Source organism: Nelumbo lutea, chromosome 5 (genome assembly GCF_056320005.1).
Source record: "Nelumbo lutea isolate HS-2025 chromosome 5, American lotus-T2T, whole genome shotgun sequence".
Lineage (NCBI taxonomy): Eukaryota > Viridiplantae > Streptophyta > Magnoliopsida > Proteales > Nelumbonaceae > Nelumbo > Nelumbo lutea.
The window spans coordinates 29251432-29257703 of record NC_142688.1 but is presented as its reverse complement, the minus strand read 5'-3'; the positions used below and the strand labels follow the sequence as shown (position 1 = coordinate 29257703).

The window sequence follows — 6272 nt, the reverse complement described above, 5'->3', positions numbered from 1 at the left end:
ATATCATCTATCATCAAATGTATTTTATTTTTAATTTCTTATCTTGGATTTGAAAATTGGAGTACAAAAAACTGCGTGTATATACCTTGGATGCGCACTTAATTAAAACACATTTACCTTTGGATTCATTCATCATTCATCGACGTGTCACGTGGGATAGGAATCAGAAGAGACAAAATCTATGAAGAACAACGAGGAGACGGTCATCCGACCGGTTTAGGAATTCACCGATTCAACCACCTGAGTCAATCACAGTTTGAAAAGACCGATTATAATACTCGATAACCTTGTATTGTAAATATAGTAGTACCAACCAAATGCTTCTTACTACGTTACTTTAACATGCTTCTGTTTAGCAAATATGCATAATATTCCACTAAAAAAATTATTATATATACGTGCCGTTTTTTTTGGAATTTTTGACTGAAAAATATATTAGTTAGTTGTCAAATAATTAATATATATGGGAAAATATACACAACTGAAATTTTATAAAAAAGAAACATATAGAAAAGTGATAATAGGAATTTTAAAAACTACCTTATTCTTCTTTAACAAAAAGAAAATAATATTGTGATGGCACCACCACCACATTTTTGTTTGACAACAATATCCATGTTCATTATATATGCATTTTCATTTTTATTTTTGAAACCCAATTTTCAAAATTAGTAATTAAGAGATGGTCCTTTACTATGAGGTGAACATTTTATTTATTTTTGTGAATTTGCCTTGTAACTTTCTACTGATAAGTATTGACAGCAATATTTTTGATCATCATGCTTTTTTATTTTTATTTTTTATTAAGAATTAAGAGATGGTCCTTTGATATGAGGTGGACCTTTAATTTTTTTTTTTTTTTTTCATTTTCTTTTTGGAACTTGCCTTGCCGCTGCTTCTACGCGAAAAGTATTATTGGCCACAAGACAAAATATCTCTTTATACCCTTCAAATCATGTGCCTCACCAGCATTCATGATCCATCCCGATTCTCTTGTGTTGTGTGTGAGTTGTGACTATACCTTTTCAAAGGCCGGGTAGTTCGATGGTTATTTGGAGAAAATTTTAGGCTCGTGACTCGTGAGTTTGCAGGTTCGGGTTTATGCTTTAAATACTAGGTTCGGTCATTTTTTGGGTTGGGTTTGGACTTTTTTAAATTAGTCTAATTTAATATTATTATATATAATAAAAAAAATATTTATATTATATATAATATATTTATTTCTTAAATTATTAATAAATATTAATCTATTATTAAAAATTATAAATTAGTTTATTAAACTATTAAATTAATATAATATTAATTTATAAAAATATATTAAAAATAAGACATTTTGTATACAGGTTAAGCTTTGGGCTTTATATAAAAGTCGGGTTCAGACTGAAAATTTAAACTTAATGGTTAAGTCAAATTTTGGCTTGAACTTACACATTTTCTGTTGATAAAGAGATACAACCCAGTCCAACCAAGTTACAGGTCTACATGTGACTTGTGAAATAAAGATAAAAAAGACTGAGAAAGACGTATAGATATGTGGTTCTGTACTCATTAGTTCTTAAATATTGCTCTGTGCCGGATCGTCTTTTCTCATCTCTGATCCACTTTGAATGGTTATTTTTGTTTGATGCAATCATGTTTAGGGGTGGATTCATGCTTAGTTTGACAGAAGACCATCATGTTCAAGTTTGGGTTTCAGCTCCATTCAAATTATAGATATGAACTTGAATTCGGCTCCACTCAAAGTTCATACATTCGAGTTTGGTTCAAGCGGAATTCAATAGTGAACCAAGCTTTCTTATATAAAAAAAATTAACAATTATTCGTATAAAAATTGTTTATTATTTTCTCTCTCACAAGCCAAATTCCAATTAGATTAGCAAATAAGTCGGAATTGAGTTCGATTCAAAAAATTAGATTCGTACCAAATTGAGTTTGTCATGAACAAACTTGAATAACTCGTGAAAAGATCCTTTAATTATATTGGCTTATTTAAAAGAATTGAACGAAGAAGGTGTATTAATTTTGGAAAAAAAAAAAAAACAAAAGAGAGGGATAGCGAAAAATCGAAAGAAATGATGAGAAACGGATACAGGGGGAAAGAGTGAATTTGCTGCGGTGGAATAGTAGTGGGGGGAGCATTAACACAAGAAGGTATAGGGCGGGCCCACGAACGTGAGATGGTTCCAGACTTGCAGACACAGACAGCCTGCTCCCATCTGTTCCGCAACTTTTGACTTGTGAACCCTGAATTAACTTTCATCTCAAGCATGCATGCTTGGACTTGGGAGTTGGGGTTTCGTTTTTAAAATCAAAATTCAAAAGCCCCCAAAATACATCTTTTCCTCTTTGCTTTCCAACTCGGAAATGGGAATCTCTCAAACGCAAACTTAATCAATCAAAGTGGAATACATCACAATTCACAATTCAGTGATTCATAAACACCCCCTTAAGTTTTTAGTTGTTGTAGAGAATTTGCTTTGGTTGTGCGGTTCAGATGGAATGGAATCAAAACGAATGAAACCAAAAAGTGGTAGATACCAGTTTCGACTTTCGAGGCCGTAAAAGCCAAGGCTTCTCCCCCGGCCCCACCATACCACTACTACCAGACTACCAGAGTGTCATGCGCCGTAATTGACAATCTTCCTCATCACCTTTATTTCCCAAATCCAACAACTAACCCCATACTCATTACTCGAGAATTAAATGGGAGAGATGTTCTCAATGTACGGCTCGATTGCCGTGTTAGAACTTGCAAGTGTGTTATCACTCCTTTACTGGAAATCGAAGGGGCACCCAACTCCACTCCAGGTTACAATTCCCCCAAACTCGATCACGGCCACACCCTCATGACTCTTGAGCTTAGTTAACCATGATGCTTTCTACCCATGGTCAGCATAACCTCCTTCAGTTTCATAAATAAATAAACTAATTAATTAATGAATTCATGAACTACCCCTTTCCTATCTTCCTACCTTCTCCGCCTCTCCAACCAATCATTCAATAAATTTATAATATTTTAATCAACCACATTCCACCGGATGAGATGAGAGAGTTGGTTGTTCTGTTAGGATAAGCTCCCAAAATGTTAAACAATTACATTACTTGGCTATCTATTCTAGACCCTTCTCCTCATCCTTCTTCCTCCCTCGTCTTATATTTCTTACACCTCTGGCCCCCATCCAAACACAAACAAGCTCCTTTCATCCTTTCTTGTCATGGAGCCTGGAGATATACAAATTTATTTATTTACGCTAATTTCATTTGTTTTTTTTTCATGCACTTTTTGTTCTTTCAAATAGCGGAGTAGAGTAGAGACCTGGGATTAAATCCCACTGCCACCAAATGGGCTACCCCCTGTTTAGACGCCGGATAGGCTTCAACACGCAAAAGAGTCTGCGGGATTAACCCGGGCCAAAAAGTCTGCCCTACAATAAATTTGAGCCATGTTCGGAATTTGTCAAAATAGCTCAGTCCAGTCCCACCTATAGATTAAAATTAAAAAACTCTAATCGAATTCCTCTTCTCTTTTATCTCTTTCACCTTTTTCCGGTTGAAGTCTTCACATCCTCCTCCATCTTCAGTCCTCACATTCTCAAGCAGCCACATGAACATTTGTCATTCATCTTCTTTCTTTCTCTTTCTCTTCTTAAACGCGAACTAATCACTATTAAAATTGGCTCGGACTAACAAATTTTCATAAAGAGTAAAAACCCGACCCGAACCATAGGTCTACGGCCCTGTTGTATAACCCGTGCTACGGTTTTTTAATGGACAATAAAAGACTTAAAAGCCCACTTAATGAGAACGCGGAATTCAGTCAACATGTTGGTTCATGAACCAAAGTTCGCCACGTTTAAAAATAATGGACACCTGCCGGTTAATACCGACATGTGTCGGTTGGTACTGGTACGTGTCCACTCCTCGTTGGTGTAAGTACATTGATTGGAGGAGACTTGCGTCATAGCCGAAGTTGACAGCAGGAGAGAGAGCTTGTTAATTAAGTGAGCTTAGAGAGAGAAACAGGAAATTAATTATGAATTCAAGAGAGAGAAGGCCAACTCCCGGATGATTATATAAGGAGATTGTGCAATACAGACTGCTGCAGAGGTAAACAACCAAAGGTGAGGTTGAGCGAAATAGAAAAAAAAATCAATCTCGCTTGAGAGATCATTTTCTGCTTTCTTCTTCAATTGTTTTGATCGGTTTTCTTCTTCTCTTCTCCCTCCCTCCTCTCTAATTCCCGCTTCTTGGTCTCCCTTTCTGTCATCGTCTGTCTTTCAAAATTTGTTTTTGGGTTTGTTTTTTTTTTTTGGTTGGGATTTTGCGCAGGAAAAAAAAAGCAAACTTTGGATGGTTTTTGGAAGCCAGGTGGTTCAGAATAGAGATCCAGGTTTTCCTTCCTTTTTTTAGTCAAATTCTTTTATGTTAGCTTAGATCTGCCTTTTCTTTTCCGTTTCATCAACCAAGAGGGTTGTTTTTCTGTCCCTCCTGTTGATTTTCTTAGTTCTAGAGGTTTTCTTTTGCTTAAACCTCTTTGATCTTTTTTTTACAAAACTTTTACCTGGTTCTTTAGTTTTGGTAAGAAGCAGGTTGCTTTTAGAATCTCTTGCAAATTTTCTCCTCTTGTTTACCTTTTTTTTCTAATATACAAATTTCAATTTTCATCATCGTTAAGAAGGCATGGCAGCAGCTATAGATATTTGCAGTAGCAGTGGCCCTGTTTTTTCAGATCCCATTAGGGAGGAGCTCATGAAAGCACTGGAACCTTTTATCAAAGGTGCTTCACCAAGCTCCTCTGAAATCCCTTCTACACCTTCAACCTCTTATCCATCTTCATCTTCTTCATTTTCTTATCCTTCTCCTTCTCCTTCTCCTCCTCCTCCTCCTTGTGCCCCCTTCTCTTACCCTATGTGCTATTTCCCTTCTTCAATCCCTTCCTACACCAGCCCAGACTCGAGTTTTTGCACAACATCGACAACCCATATGTTTTCTCAAGGGTTCTCGAGCCATGACCTACTGGGTCTTGAGCAATCGAGTTCAATCGGGCTTAACCAGCTTAGCCTATCTCAGATCCAGCAAATCCAAGCCCAGGTCCAGATCCAACAACAGCAGCAGCAGCAGCAGCAGATGGCGGCCTTGGCAGCAGTCTCCATTCAGAACCAGAATTCAAGCACAAGGCAATGGCAGCAGCAGCAACATCAGCAAAATACCCTGAATTTCCTCGGTCCAAGAACCATCCCGATGAAGCATGTGGGCTCTCCAAGTCCACCAAAGCCCACCAAGCTATATAGAGGGGTAAGACAACGGCATTGGGGGAAGTGGGTTGCTGAGATCCGTCTGCCGAAGAACCGCACCCGGCTTTGGCTGGGCACCTTCGATACCGCCGAGGAAGCGGCTTTGGCTTATGATAAGGCCGCTTACAAGCTGAGGGGAGAGTTTGCAAGGCTGAATTTTCCAAACCTCCGGCACCAAGGTGCTTACGTCGGAGGGGAATTCGGCGATTACAGGCCTCTCCAATCCTCCGTGGATGCGAAGCTTCAAGCGATTTGTCAAAGCTTGGCCATTTCGCAGAAACAGGGGAGCTCGGGTAAGCCCGTGGTCGTTGCTGACACCAAAAAGACGACGGCCGGGCAAACGCAGGCAGGTTCGACCGTGTCACCGGCTCAGCCGCAGCGGAAAACTGTTTCGGTGGATTCTTCTCAAGGCGAATCGGGGTTTCCGGGATTGGAGGATTGCAAGGTGGAGAACTCCTTGTCGCCATGTTTAACAGAGAGCGATGAGTCTGCAGGGTCTTCACCTGAGTCCGATATCAAGTTTCCGGATTTCACAGAGCCGCCATGGGATGAGTGGGAGAGCTTTCAGTTGCAGAAATTCCCTTCGTTGGAGATTGACTGGGAATCTATCCTGGCTTAAATTAGTGTGTCGTAGGCCTGTTTAATTTCAGTTTCTAGATGGTTCTTTTTTAACTTTTGAAAAATTTTTTTTTTGGAGGGGGTTAAATTGGTACATCAAGTAGGCAGTAGCCACTGCAATGGGTTTTTAGCAAAAGCAGGGGCTACTGGTTAGTGGTTAGGATAAATGAATCAGCAGCAGGTTTAATTAACAAGTAGTGGAGATTAGTGTCAGTGTAAGAGTTGTTATGTATGTAATATTGTGTGTAATGTCTCTCCCCGCCCATCTGGTCTGCTGGTTTTTTAGTCTTGCAGAACTCAGGGAACAAGAGAGATTTTCTTGTTGTGTAATACTATAATCTGTGATCTTTGTAATTTGTA

The 6272-nt window shown here is 38.7% G+C and overlaps 1 pseudogene across 1 annotated transcript; it reads left to right on the top strand.

The window, feature by feature from the left end:
* The first annotated feature begins 4035 nt into the window (after nt 1-4035).
* Nucleotides 4036-6272, top strand: LOC148851331 (ethylene-responsive transcription factor RAP2-4 pseudogene; annotated as a pseudogene). Its single transcript, XR_016099170.1, has one exon. The product of XR_016099170.1 is annotated as an ethylene-responsive transcription factor RAP2-4 pseudogene (transcript).